This window comes from Peromyscus maniculatus, chromosome 3 (genome assembly GCF_049852395.1).
Source record: "Peromyscus maniculatus bairdii isolate BWxNUB_F1_BW_parent chromosome 3, HU_Pman_BW_mat_3.1, whole genome shotgun sequence".
NCBI lineage: Eukaryota > Metazoa > Chordata > Mammalia > Rodentia > Cricetidae > Peromyscus > Peromyscus maniculatus.
Window position 1 is genome coordinate 149,526,242 of NC_134854.1, and position 15,725 is coordinate 149,541,966.

The window sequence follows — 15,725 nt, forward strand, 5'->3', positions numbered from 1 at the left end:
CTCTTCACCATCTGTCTTTCTCTACCTATCTTTCTATCTACTTATCCACATGTCTATCATCTATCATGTATGTATCATGTATGTATCATCTATCTATCTATCTATCTATCTATCTATCTATCTATCTATCTATCTATCATTTATCTCTATCTATCATCTATATCTATTTACCTACCTATCTCTATCATCTATCTCCTATCTGTCTGTCTGTCTATCTATCATCTATCTATCTATCTATCTATCTATCTATCTATCTATCTATCTATCTCATATCTATCTATCATGAGCCAATCATTCATTCTAAGTATCTTTAAGTATCTTTCATCAATCAATCCATTTTTTCAACAATTAAGCTGTCATATATATATTTTATTTATCTGCCCATCTTCTAAAAATCAGTCATCAATCAACCTATCTTCATTCAAGCTATTGTCTATCTACCATTTGTCTCTTATCTTTCTCTATCTATCTTTCATCTCTTATCTATCATTGATCATGTATCTATCATCAATAAATCTATTTGCCATTTATCTGTCAACAATCAATGAATCAATCTATCATGTATAGATCATCTATTATCTATTAGTGTTCAATCAATTTATCATTTATTATATATCTATTATCTAATAATGTAGCTATCATTTATCAATCAGTCTAACAATCCATCTTTCCATCTATCCTCTATCATCTCTGAATTAAAACTCAGAATGTTTGTCTACATATTATCTCCTGGACTGAAGAGTTTGGAAGGGACATAGCAAGCCACCTCTGGGAGACAAAGCCATGACAGCTCACACCTGCTGTGAGTGTTCTTTTGAAATGAGTGTGCTGAGCTTGCTGCTCTCAACAAAGCAGAAGATGTGTGTAGTCAGCACTTAAGGCTTGGTAACTGTGTATTGAAAGCAGCACCATGTCTATGTCTCTAACCTATTCAAATCACTGCCTGTTTCTATTGCTGAGATGAAACTCCATGACCAAAAAGCAAGTTGAGGAAGAAAGGGTTTATTTGGCTTACACTTCCAGATCATAGTCCAGGAACTCAAGCAGCTGGAACCTGGGGTCAGGGGCTGATGCAGAGGCCATGGAGGAGCGCTGCTTACTGGCTTCCTTCCCATGGCATGCTCAGCCTGCTTTCTTATAGAACCTAGGACCACCAGCCCAGGGATGACACCACCCACAATGGGCTGGACCCTCCCCCATTGATCACTAATTGAGAAAATGCCTTACAGCTGGAGCTCATGGAGGCATTTCTTCAACTGAGACTCCTTCATCTCTGATGACTCTAGCTTATGTCAAGTTGACACACAAAACCAATCAGTCCAATCACCAAGTAGAAGGTGCCTGTGAGGGGAAGAGTAATAGTCATGAGGCCTGATAAAGGATTTGGGGTGGATTCTCTCCGACAAGAGAAACGACCGCAAGGCCAAGCAACTGGTCTTTGCAGCTCAGATCTTCTGCACTCCATTGCCTTCAGCAGCATCAGAGGAGACTCCAAGGAATTGTCTGCTGATAGACTATTAAAAATAAGACTTGATGACAGAGTCCCATGTTATTCTTGGCATGGAAGTTGGAAAGAGTTCAGAGAGTTCACAGTCATGTTTCTATAATAAACCCTCGGGCAAACCTCTTGTGTGAACGAGGTTTCCCAGCACGACTTCCACGAAATGTCATCCCTCACTAGTCCTAACATAAGCAGCACCACGCATGAAGATATCCATTAAAAATTAATGCACTGGTGCTGGAGGGATCGGTCAAGAGCACCAGCTGCTCTTCCAGAGGGCCTGGGTCCCAGTCCCAGCACCTTCAGGGTGCCTCCTAACCCTCTGTAATTCTAGTCCCAGCGGATCCAATGCCCTCTTCTGGCTTCTACAGGCACTACATGCAAATGGTATGTATATAGACATACACATAGGCAAAACACCCACACACATAAAAATAAATAATAAAAAGATTAAAACTAATATAGCTACTTCTAACAAAAAGTCTTTTTTTTTTTTTTGACTTTTCAGGGGTTTTAATGGTCAAAACAGAGAGGTCTGGTTCATTTCAGCTCCTTCACTGGCAAACCAGGGGGCAGGGACTGTTTCAGCTTCTCAGTCTTCTCCTTGTCTGTGATGACCAGGGTGTAAAGGTACCTGCTGCAGCGAACCTTGAACTTCACATTATCCTTGTTCTTCTTGATCTTGACAGATTTGGCATCCTTCCGCCGGGCTGTGAGCAGAAAGTCCTTGATTTCCTCAATTTTCCAAGGCATGGCAACGGACGCTCGGCGCTGGAGACCACACCCAAAATACTCACAGCCTAACAAAAAGTCTTAATTGAACCATTTGAGGAAAATGCAGAGCCTCACACAGTATAAGAAATAACAGTAGGAGCCAGACATAGGATATGCATGGAATTCCAATACTTCAGAGGCTGAAGCAAGAGGATGGTGAGGCTAGCCTGGGCAACACGTTGAAACCCCCTCCTAAAAATAAAAGTTACCTGGGGGATGTCTCAGTGCTGCACAAGCATTAAGGATTCAGACCCCCAACACCTATTTAACAGCTGGGTTTGGTAGTGTGGATCTATAACCCCAGGCCTGCAGTAGACCGGCAAACAAGAGGGCCCCAGGAGTCTATTGTTCAGCTCGCTTAGACAATAGGTTCAATGTGAAACCCTGTCTCAAAAAGTGAGATGGAGAGTGATGGGGGAGGAATCCAAGGTGGACATTTGTCTTCCACATGTACATACACACGTGCATGTCCTCCCACAGTGCACATGTGGTAGTTTGAGTGTAATTGCCCCCCATAATCTCATAGGGAGTGGCACTATTAGGAGGTGTGGCTCTGCTGGAGTGGGTATGATCGTGCTGGAGGAAGTGTGTCACTGTGGCGGCAGGCTTTGAGGTTTCCTATGCTCAGGATACCACCCAGTGTCTTAGTTGACTTCCTATTGCCTGCAAGATGAAGGACTCTCAGCTACTCCTCCAGCACCATGTCTGCCTGCACGCTGCCCATGCTCCCCACCATGATAATAGACTGATCCTCTGAAACTGTTAGCGAGCCACCCCAATTAAATGTTTCCTTTGTAAGAGTTGCCCTGGTGTCTCTTCACAGCAATAGAAACCCTAAGTCAGTACATGTACACACATTCATAGGAACATATATGGGGCGGGGGTGGGGGGAGAGAGAGAGAGAGAGAGAGAGAGAGAGAGAGAGAGAGAGAGAGAGAGAGAATGTCTGCATATATACTTTATCCATTTTATCATAAATACTAGGTATCATTATTGGTATGGTCAAGACATAGAACATTCATGTGTCTTCTAGGGTGTCCAGACTGCCTATTTTCTGAACTGTTTTTCTCTGATTATACCCTTTTCTCAATCTCTGGCATCTATTAATTTTTCTCCATTTCTGTGTTGCGGTTTTTTTCTCCTGGCTGTGTAAATCTCCTGCAGGTTATTGTGGATATCACTAGATTCTCCTTTTCACAACTGGGTTATAGCCCCTGGTGTGGATGTTGAACATTCATTCATGGAAGACACCTGAATTATTTCTTGTTTGAATCTATTGTTGTTATTATTATTATTTTGAACAATACTTCTAGACATATTCATGTGTTGGCTTTTGTGCGAACATCCGTTTTTATTCTTTTGATGTCAATAACTAGGAGTTTAGCTGCTGGCTCACAGGCTATTCCATCCTTAAGTTGCCGGAGAATTCCCCCGTCTTCCAGAGTGACAGCGCAGCCTCACACTGGCACCAGCAATGTGCCACGAGCTCCTGGCACTGCTCACACTTCCCCGTGAGCTCTGCTTCTGCTGCACGCCCTTTCCTGCACTTACTTTTCTGAAAACGCTTTGGTTTTTGAGACAGGATCACACTGTGTAGACATGGCTGGCCTAGACCTTGCTGTGTAGACCTTGAACTCAGAGAGATCCTCCTGCCTCTGTGTCCTGAGTGCTAAGCAAGTACTCTACCAAGTGAGCTGCATCTGAACTCTGCAGCTATACATCTCAAAATCGTGTAGGCAGGTTTTTTTTCCCAACGTATATTCCTTTTTTCAAAATGATTTGAGCTAATGTAATCCTCTTTGCATGTAAGTTTTAGACTGGCCCTTTTGTACATGTACCACAGTGTTCCTAAGCATTGGATAAGAACTGTGCTGTTTATGTGTATCAAGGTAGGGAGAATTGACATCTTTCCTTTTTTATTTTATTTATTTAAAATTATTTTTAGAGTTATTTATTTCATATGTGTGTGCTCCACATGTGTGCCTGGTGCCTACAGTGGTCAGAAGAGGGTGTTTGGTCCCTTGGAAGTGGAGTTATGGATGGTCATGTGGGTACTGGGAACTGAACTCTCATCCTCGGCAAGAGCAATGTGTGTTCTTTACCGCTGAAACTATATTGAGTCTTTTGTATTTTATTTCATTGTGTGTGTGTGTGTGTGTGTGTGTGTGTGTGTGTGTGTGTGTGTGTGTGTTGTGTGTATGTAGGTGCTTGTGCACATGCATGGCGTGTGTGCACGTAGAGGTCAGAGAACAAATGGAGTTAGTGAGTGAGGAGTGAGTGAGTGAGTTGTAAGTGAGGAGTGAGTGAGTGAGTGAGTGAGTGAGTGAGTGAGTGAGTCAGTCAGTCAGTCAGTCAGTCAGTCAGCCAGTCAGCCAGTCAGTCAGTCTGTCCGTTCTTTCCTTCTACCATATGGTTGCTTGAGACTGAATTCAGCTCACTGAGGTTGGCAGCAAGCACATTTCCTCCCCAAGCCATCCCACCAGCCCTGTGTTGAGTCTCCCAGTGTTTAGCTGCAGCACGTCTGTTTGTTCAGACTCTCTGGATGTATTTCACCAGCACTGTTAGTTTTCTTGTACAAATCTTACACATAGTGTGTTCAACCTGAGTGTTTCATTTCAATTGTACACGCCACTGTTATTTTTATTTTAATTTGGGTGTCCACATACATTTTAAAAGATTTATTATTATTGTTTTAAAAATATGCATATGTATATGTGTGCGCGCGCACGTGTGTGTGTCTGTGTGTGTGTGTCTGTGTGTGCGTCTGTGTGTGTGTGTCTGTGTGTGTGTGTCTGTGTGTGTGTCTGTGTGTGCGTCTGTGTGTGCGTCTGTGTGTGCGTCTGTGTGTGTGTGTCTGTGTGTGTGTGTCTGTGTGTGTGTCTGTGTGTGCGTCTGTGTGTGCGTCTGTGTGTGTGTCTCTGTGTGTGTGTGTGTGTATCTGTGTGTGTGCATCTGTGTGTGTGTGTCTGTGTGTGTGCGTCTGTGTGTGGGTATGTGCACATGAGTACAGGTGCCCTTGGGAACCAGAGGCCTCAGATTCCCTGGAGCTGGAGTTGCAGGCTTTGTGAGCCACTTGACTCGGGTGCTGGGAACCAGACTGAGGTCCTCTGGAAGAGCAGCACATGCTTTTAAATCCCAAGCTATTGCTGCAGCCCACAGTGTCCACATATTTATTGCCAGACTCTAGGAACACAGCTGATATATTCCCAGCCTCTCTGTTATCTTACAGGCTTGTTGTGACTTTCTTCCCTGGTGATCATGCCATGTGTGATACAGACTACTTCATTTATTTCCGTGCTCTTTTATTCCATTTTCTTGCCTTATTTCTTCTGCCAAAGTTTCTGGCATTTTCTTAATTAGGTGTCAAAAGCAGACACCTTTGCCTAGTTGTAAACTCCATGGGAAAGCATTTCTGTTGCTTTTACCTCTAAAGATACCTGTCCTTCATCAAGAAACCTTATTTTTAATTGTTAAAATGACAGGTGTATGTTGAATTTTTCAAGCGCTTAAAAAAACTTAATGTAGTTTTGTAATTTTTCCTCTTTTCCTTCTTAATAGTGTTGGTTACCTTGATAATTAAAAACAAACTGTACCAGTGTTGCTTTCTAGGGCGTGTAATTCCTTTTTACACGTTTCTGAGTTTTACTTGCCACTATTTTGCTGAGATTCTGTGTATTTGTGTCCATTACTGACCTGTAGTTTTGCGTGTGTTATCTTTTGCTGGTTTGGGTACAGGAGTAACAAGTGCCACAAAATGAGCTGCAAGAACTAAAGAGATTTGGAGAATAAGTATTAATTCCTCTCTAAACATTTGGTAGTTGTCTTCAGGAAAATCTGTTTCTGGGAGTAAAAATTTGTCTTGTGAAGTTGTTAAAATTGTGAATTTGGGGCCAATGTTACTGCTCAGTGGATAAAGGCGCCCTCTGCAAAGACTGACAGCAGAGCTTAGCTCCTAAGCCTGCGTGGTAGAAGGGGAGAACACAAACAAACAAACAAAAACAAATAAATAATGCGATAATGAAAAATATTAGTTTAATTCTCTGTTGAAAAAGATTTTATTTTTCTGTGTATGTGTGTGTGCCTACCTGAGTTTATGTGCACCACATGCATGCAGGAGCCCGAGGAGTCTAGAAGAGGGCATTGGGCTCCCTGGAGCCGGAGTCAGACAGTTGTAAGATGCTATGCGGGTGCTGGGAACTGAATCCAGGTCTTCTTCAAGAGCAGCCAGTGCTCTTAACTGCTAAGCCATCTCCCCAGACCCTGAATTTAATTGTTTTATTGGTCACACTGCTGTTCCTATTATCTGCTGCATATTGGGTGAACTGTGGTCATTTGTGTTTTTTTGAGGAATTGGTCCATGTCACCTAGCTTGTGAAATTTATGAGAGTAGACTGGTTTGAGTCATTTTGGTGTCCTCAGAGTCTTGTAGGGACATTCCTGTGCATCCTGAGGTTGGTCATCTGTATCTTAACTCTTTTGTCTCTAGCAGTCCCCCTGGGTCTCTTTTCTGAGACTTCTTTCTTCCTTCCATCACCATGACTCCATGCTGCTGGCCACTCTCTCCGTTCTCGAGGGGGAGGTTGGGACTGATACCCAAGCCTTTTCCGCTTTCCAGTGTGAGCCTGTAGCATTGCAACATTCTCTTTCAATGTACAGGCGCTGTCACTTAGCTTGGGATGCATGGTGTTTTAATCTTCCTTCAGTTCGATGTATTTTTTAACTTCCCCGGAGACGCCCTCTCTTCCCATGGACTGGATCACAGGGGTGTGCAGCTCCTGCTCTTTCTGTTCCTCGCCCCACCGTGCTTTAAGAACATCCTATTAATCCATTTCTTTAAAACATCATTAGATGGGTTTGGTGTGTCTTGCTCGAAAGCCCAGCACTTGGGAGGCTGAGGCAGGAGGATTGCTGGCCTACAAGACCAACCTGGGCTACAGTGTGGGACTGTTTTATCAAAATCAAAATGAAACAAAACTCGAAAACCAAATTTGTTAAGGTTTATTTTATGAACTAGGTGGTGCTCCCCACTGACACGTTTACTTTAAAATCTTCTTACCAATGTGAAATATTTTATACTGACTAATTAGTTATGTACAATAATAGCCCAATACAGAGCAATTTTGACAATTACAATATAAAAGTTATAGAGACTAGAAAAAAAAATACTGTTCTGAAAACATCTTTTTTGAAGAACATTGTGATGGGTGCCCTGAAGGAGAATTTTCAAGGGAGAAGAAACTATGGGAGATTTCCAGCCAGAAAGAACATTGGTCATGAAATTTCGATGTGAGATGTTGTGCCAGTCAACACTTGTACACATTTCTATGGGCTGTTGCTGAAAGTGTGATGTAAGAACTTTATTTGACACTGAGTGTGGTGGCTCAGCACTTGGGGATGCTGAGGCAAGAGGATTGTGAGTTTGAGGCTAGCCTGGGCTACAAAGTGAGACAAATTTGACTTAAAAACATCAATATTCATGCTATTCTAGAAACTACATCTGTTTAAACTGTATATTTAAACCTTTGAAGCCAACTATTGGATTCTGACTTACAAAGTAATGAGGGGAACACATAATTTTTCAAATTTCACAGAGAGTGGGTTGGAGAGGCTGGTGAGACTTGAGGAGCATGTTCTAGAGTCTAGTGGTGAGGCCAGTGAGGCAGGATGGGCCACAGGGACTGTGAAGGGTCTGGATGAGGTACACATGGTCTCAGTTTCCATTCATTCACTCACGTGGACCTTCTACTCCGTGTCTGCATTAGGTACCACCCACCATTCTGTGCCTACCGCTTTCCTAAATGCTAAGACCACACTGTCTGATGTTCTTCACAATACTGGGGTGGAACCAAGGACCTCAAAGCATGCTGGGAAAGTGCTCTGCCACTGAACTACACTCCCAGTCTCTATGCTAGACATACATGGATGACTTGGCCACTAGAAGTCCTAAAACCAGCAGGGCAAACTCCAAGCTCTCCATGTCTGATGTCAAAGTACTCATCAGATCGCCAACTACTCCCAGCTTTGTTGGCTGCGACACACTTCACTCTCTTGGCCTGGTTCCACTCCCTGTTATCAGCTCTCCATGGCAGGTATCCCATGACTACGGCATCTCCAAAATCGTAGGGAATCCAAGGCAATCCAGGCTTCGCCGTCACAGCTTCCTACAATGGGCTCTCTGGGTCTCTATGCATGGACACCCCTGACACAGCTGACCTCAGTGTCTTTCCTTAGCAGTAGAGGGAGATTCTGTAATCCCTTTTTTTGTATCCTTGACTCTAAAGCCAGAACCAGGTAGCCAAAGCTGTCAAGTTCTGTTGCTTGTTGGGGCTGGAACATGGCCCCCTCATTCAATTACATATTCACCACCTTTCTGTTTGTGATGGTTTCCTTTACTGCCTAAGCTTGGCTGTCCTGGAACATGCTTTGTAGACCATGATGGCCTAGAACTCAGAGATCCACCTGCCTCTGCCTCCGGAGTGCTGGATTTAAAGGCATGTGCCACTACACTCAGCCCTCCACTTTTCTTTAATTCCTTAAAGAAGCTTAGCTAGGTAGGGTCTTGTCCTGAAATCACCAGTTTCTTTATTCCATTTGATATCAGGTTTTTCTTTAATTTGTTTATTTCCTTGAACACAGGACTCATGCCCCTTTTCTCCTCAAACTGTATATTTTGTATTTTTCCTTTCTCAGCTTACTCCTTTTCATTATAGATCTAAATAAGGCTGGCCACTAATAACCACATAACACAGTCAATACTAGGCTGTTTTGAAATCTCCTCTGTCAACACTGTTAATCCAAAAGTCTTCAACTTAGCCTCAAGCAGATTTTTCTTTTTTTGGCAAAGGTAGAAAAAAGCCACATTCTTCACCAAAATATCACAAGAATGACCGCTAGGATGCTTGCGAATATTCTCCTCCTGTGGAACCCTCTTGACCTATGCCATTGTAATCTATACTGCTGTCAGTACCACTGTCTTCCACTTTACTACTGGTGTGGCCCATTAAGTGCCACTTAAACTATTACTGCTTTCCTTATCCAAAGTTTTAAAGTCCACATTCCACCAAGGAACATGGTCAGCCCTGTAACAGCAATACCCCAGCCCTAGGACCAACTCTGCCAATGCTTTTAACCAACTTCTGTCTTGGTTAGGGTTTCTTTTGCTGTGAATAGACACCATGACAATGACAACCACCTTGCCATGCCTGCCTCTCCCTGCTGTCCTGATGCCAGAGTCAGCCACTACCCCTGGCTCTGGATCACCTTTGCCATGAGCTACTTCCACGGCTGTCTCCAAGGATAATATCAGGCTCTGCTGCCATAAGGCTGTCCCTCCTGAGTGCAGATGACTTTAGTGCTCCAAGGCAGAAGTTCCTCAAAGCTGAAAAAAAAATCTTTCCAGTGTCTCCAGTATAAGCCTTCAAGATTGAGTTCAGAGGACACAAATTTAAATTTCTACTTTGTCTCTAAGACAGCTGCTGTAGGATGGTCTGTATGTCAAATTGCTCTGATTGGTCAATAAATAAAACACTGATTGGCCAGTGGCCAGGCAGGAAGTATAGGCAGGACTAAGAGAGGAGAACAGAGAAAACAGGAAGGCAGAGGGAGTCACTGCCAGCCGCCACCATGACAAGCCGCATGTGAAGATGCCAGTCAGCCACAAGCCACGTGGCAAGGTATAGATTTATGGAAATGGATTAATTTAAGCTATAAGAACAGTTAGCAAGAAGCCTGCCATGGCCATACAGTTTGTAAGCAATATAAGTCTCTGTGTTTACTTGGTTGGGTCTAAGCGGCTGTGAGACTGGCAAGTGACAAAGATTTGTCCTGACTGTGGGCAAGGCAGGAAAACTCTAGTTACAGACAGAATACCTGAGCCCATCACACACAGTAACCTTTCCCAGTTCCCCAGGACCAAAACTGGGACAGTCAGGTCCTAGATAGCCTCAGAAGTGATGCAAGAGTCTGCTCTGGACACATCTCCATGACTCTTCATCAACTGAGCCTCATCAAGTCTTCTGAACTTCACCTTGTAGGAAGCACAGGAGGAAAAGGATGTGAACTGCCAGACTTAGGTTTCTGTTGCTGTGATGAAGACTATGGTTTAAAACAACTTGGTGAAGAAAGGGTATATTTGGCTTGCAGTTTATATAGTATAGCATCAGGGGAAGCCAAGGCAGAGACCCAAGAGAGGTACTTGGAGGCAGGAATGTAAACAGAGGCTGTGGATGGATTCTGCCTACTTTCTGGCTTGCTTTTTTATAGCACAGAGGATCACCTGCTCAGGGGAGGTACCATCCACAGTGGGCTGGATCCTCTCACATCAATCATTTATTATGAAAACGTCTTAGAGACTTACTTACAGAGGAAGCTGATGGAGGCCTTTTTCTATTGAAGTTCTCTTCCCAGAGGACTCTAGCTTGAGTCTAGTTGACAAAACAAAACAAAAACGAAAACTAGCCAGCAGGCTACCCTATCCCACCCTCGGGGAGCCTGTCTTAGTTATTTTTCTATTGCTGTAACAAAACACTTTCCTATTGTTGTGATAAAACACTATCACCAAAAGCAACTTGGAGAGGAAAGGGTTCATTTCCACTTATATGTCCATATCACAGCTCTTTGTGAGTGGAAATCAGGGCAGGAACTCAAGGTAGGAACCTGAAGGCAGGAACTGATGCAGAGGCCATGGAAGAGTACTGCTTATGCTCTTCAGGGTTCACTCATCCTGCTTCCTTATAGCATTCAGGACCACCAGCCCATAGCTCATGAGTGGCACCAGCCACAGTGAGCTGGGCCCTCCCACACCAATCATCAGCTTAAAAAAGTGCATCACAGGCTTACCTAGTGGGCACATTTCTCAGTTAAGGTTCCCCCTTCTAAAGTAACTCTAGTTTGTGTCAAGTTGACATAAAAATAGCCAGGACAGAGGTCATCCCACCCATCTAGAATTTGAGACATTATCGTTTAATGGGACAACTTCTTTTAAAGATTTGTTTGCTTGTGTGTGTGTGTGTGTGTGTGTGTGTGTGTGTGTGTGTGTGTACATAAGCACACACATGTATGCTGTGTGACTAATTCTTACAGAGGCCAGAAGGGAGCAATGGAGCCCCTGGAGCTGGAATTATAGGTGGTTTGTTAGCCATCCTACCTGGGTGCTGGGACCCAAACTCAGGTCCTCTGCAAGCAGTGCTCTCTCATAACTGCTAAGCCATCTCTCCAGCTCATTTGTCAGCTTGTTAACTAACCACCAGCCCTAGGAAGAAGGAATACAAAATTCTCTCCACTCAAATACTCGTGGAGGAGGGGCATCATCAAAGGCAGTGTGTGTGTTTTTAGACCTTTTTATTGGAGCCAATGAAATGTAGAAGTGCATTTTTATTTTTTGACACGAGGCAGCATTTGAGTTGAACTGGCTGCTGTCAGGTGAGAAGAAAGTGTTTGCATTAGATATTTGGTTTCATAGTTAGGTTCCCCCCACCTCTCCTTTTCCCCTCCCTGTCCCCTTTTAGATCTGCATATGGAAGTACTTAGGGGCAGAATGACGCACAATGTCAGGAATTTTTTTTTAAGTTCTGTGGTGGTGGGGCAGCAGAAATGGACACATACATTGCAAAATGCTGGTAATGGTTAAACCTGGAAGGTGGGTTCATTTCTGCTTCTTGTGATTTTTCTGAATGTTTGGATAACTTTCATTATAAACAGTGTTTTCACAGAAGGGCCGAGGCATGGTGGCAGGGGTTTTAGGGTCAGAATGATAAAGTGACTTCACAGAGTGCAGCGTTAAATCTGTGAGCCTGGTGTGATGGTCGTGACAGTGTGCTCCAGGAAGTCATGCAGCACTGGTTCTGGTGCCCTAGCTGGGTGACCTGGACTCTATCTGTCTGAAACGCTTGTTCTGAGGGGGTTGGTGGGAGATAATATACCATCATGTGTGAAAAGTAACCAGCAAAACAGGTGCCCAGAAAAAGGTTTCAAAGGAAGTTACCAGAATAATAAACTCCAGACACAGAGGCATCAGAGATATTTGTTGCCAGCCCACACATCTGAGATTGAGTTTAGAAAACAGAAATCCTGATCTGGAGGTGAAACGTGTGGTAAAGCACTTGCCTAGCATTTAGGAACCTTGGATTCCATCCACGGCCCTGAAAGAAAAATCTCAGAGAAGGAAGAATCAGAGAATAGCTCTGTCCCATGAATTCAACAGCTTCCTGCAGGCTGCCAGGTAGAGAGGTCCCTCGGACACGGAGCAGGGAAGTCAAACAAGCTAGGACTCTGGGGTGGTCAGGGACGAGGACGGGGAAGGGGGGGAACAGGACGAAGACTCCTGGTCCCTGCCTCCTGTGCATATGCAGCTCTGAAGAGCACATGTTGCTAGATGAGTCTAACTATGTAGTGTGTGTTAGGCTCTCTTCTCCAGTCCTCCCAATGTTTTTGTGTCATGGAGCTCAGATTCCCCAGGCTGGAGAGTGAAATCATTTTGATTCCCAAGGGAAGCTGGAGCCCTGGATTCATTTTTCCCTAGAGAAAGCAAGCTTGTTGGAAATGAGAGAAGGTAACCGGAGAGGCAGAGGGCAGAGGGGGACTTGCAGGGGTCATTTAGTCCATCCTCCGGCCTCCAGGCTGGACTGAAACTAACCTGTTCCAGATGGCCACAGTCCCCCATGCACTGAGGATTGCTGGGAGACACCCCCCTTGGAACCTGGTTCAGCAGCAGTTCTGGAAGGGGTGAGGCTCACAGTGTGAAGGCTGTCTCACCCACCACAGGCTTGCTGCAGGTCTGCTTGCTGCTTGGGCTTAAATCATCACAAGACAGAAAAAACAGATGTCTGAGATAGAAGAGTAATGCACCCTCTGCTCTTTGAAGAGGCTTGGAAACATTTCAGGGGCTGGAGTGATGGCTCCATGGGCAAAGTCTCTGCTAGGAAAGTGTGAGGACCAGAGTTTGAATCCTCAGAATCCACATTAAAAACTGGGCAGGTGTGACACCCCCTGTAACCCCTGTACTGGGGAAGGACAGACAGGATATTCTGCATAGATAAACTAATCGAAATGAGAGCTCTGGATTGAGTGAGAGACTCTGCTTCAATTTATAAAGTGGAGGGTGATCAAGAAGGTACCTGGTCATCAACTTAAGGCCTCCACTGCATGTAGACATATACCTGCACACACAGGTATGCCCATACACATGCAACCACACATGCACACCACACACATAAAAATATGTTTCATAGCTCACAGAATCCAGAGCCTATTTTCGGAAGGGGATGTGGAGACAAAGACTCGTGTAGCCCATGCTAGACTCAAACTCACTATGTAGTCCAGACTAGTCATGATCCTTCCAGCCCCACCTCCTGAGTGCTGGGATTACAGGTCTGCACCACTTTGCTTGACTTCGGCAGCCAATTATTCTCCTTTCTTCTCCCTTCCTTGGAGAACACAGTGGGAAGTGTGGGCACAGGAGGGAAATTCCCATGGGTTCTAACTCCCCAGTCCTGGAGTTGTCCACTGGGAGCTTCTCACAGGACTTCCAGCCCCAGCTATGAGCTCAGGTGTGTGCCTTCATTCAATCAGCATCGTGTTCCCGGGTCTTCGAGCAGATTGGAGCATGTGTCAGTATTCATTCCCATTTACAACTGAATAACAATTGGTATTTTCACAAAGGATAGTAAGGGAATGTTCCAGAAAAAAAAAAAAAGTACTTCACTGAGTAAGGAGAACTGGACTATACAAATGCCAGTAAATGGCCTTGGGTCTCAGCTTTCCTCTCTGTAAGTCAATGATCACAGTGGTCCAGTTCATCTGTAGGATGCTTGGGAGGGAAAAGGAGATGGGGTTAAGCAATAACACGTTTTCAAATCTAACTCTTCAAAATTAACAACTGTCAACAAATGTGTCACGTGTGCATTGCTTCTTCAACTCTTCCAGGTCCTTGGAGGTGGCCATTGGCTGTGCTGGTATCGTCCAGCTCAACAGTAACTACTGACCCAGTATCTCCTGTATAGACAGCTACTTGAATGAGTGAGTCAGGTGAGGAAGGAAAGGATGGAGTGATGAAGGAGAACCGCCATTTGTTGTTGGTTGTCCTCCCTCTCCCTACTCGCAGAACTAGCTTCAGCCTTGCAGGGAGCCCAAATGGACACCTTGTTTTATGTGTGTACATGTGTATGTGTATGTGTGTGTAGTAGTATATGTGTACTTGTGTGTGTGTGCGTGTGGATGTGTGCCTGTACACACAGAGACCAGAGGCGGATGTCATGTGTCTTGTTCTATCACTCTGCATCTGACTCCCTTGAGTCAGGGTCTCTCTCTAAGGCTAGTGGCCAGCTAGCTTCTGATGTCCTCTCATCTCCACTTTCCATAGTACTGGGGTTACAAGAGCACACGGGCCCACTCGTGGCTTTTTATGTGAGTCCTAGGGATTTGAACTCAGGTCCTCATGCTTATAGAGCGCACACTTTTGTCCGCTGAGCCATCTCTCCAATCCCAAAGGGCAACTACTGAAAACAGTGTTGACGCAGGGAGCACAAACTTTTCAGACAATGAGGGGGGTTCCGAGACAGTGTGCCCTGCACCAAGTCTTCTGCAGTTGTTCAGGCCTCAGAGAGGATCAAACTTGAGTGAACCCTACAGGTAGGGTCTAGGGTGCCTTGTCTAAAAATAGTGTAAGCTGACTAGGGTTAGTGCTCAGTCCATAGAGAGCTTGCCTGGCATACACAAAGCCCTGGGGTTCCATCTCCAGCAATGAGTAACCAGAACACGTAATCCCAGTAGGAGAAGCAGGTTCAATGTCATCCTCATTACAAAGTGAGTTCAAAGCCAGTCTGAACCACATGAGACCCTGTCTTAAAATGGTGGTGGTGGTGGTGGTGGTGGCGGTGGCGGTGGTGGTGGTGGTAACTCTGAACCTCCCTCAGGCTGGCTAGGCATCAAGAGGCAAGGGAAGAACAGCTCAGCCCTCTGTCACCTAAAGAGTCATTGTCCCAGGCCTTAACAGATGAATCAAGCTAAGGAGAAGTCATTCCAATGATCCAGACACTTGTGAGTGAACCGATCTTTTTCCAACATGAGGCAACCTTCCTGATGTTGGCACCTTTGGGAAGTTAGTGGCAAACCCTGCAAAAGAAGTTGTTTCTCATGTTGCCTAGGAGTGTCTGTAATCACATGGATAGCCACCCCTGGGAAGGACCTGGAAGAGTTGGTGTTGAAAGGAACCACATCAATGGGAATTAAGAAAGAGGGTTTTAGAATTCAAAGGAGAGATGTCTCAAAGCCAAAGAATGGAGAAAGGGCTCTTAGGATACCAGATGAAGGGAAGATTAGATAACTTCCAAAGGCCAAATCTAACCATGTAAGCCTTTATAAAATTGTGCAGGCAAAGTGACCTGTAGATGAGTCAATTCTTGATTATTTTATCCTAAGATTTTGCACATAGCAAAAACTAACCCACATGTTA

General features: G+C 44.5%; 1 pseudogene; it reads right to left on the reverse strand.

Moving 5' to 3' along the window:
* Positions 1-1,985: 1,985 nt before the first annotated feature.
* On the reverse strand, positions 1,986-2,295 carry LOC102926850 (large ribosomal subunit protein eL38 pseudogene; annotated as a pseudogene).
* Between the last annotated feature and the right edge of the window lie 13,430 nt (positions 2,296-15,725).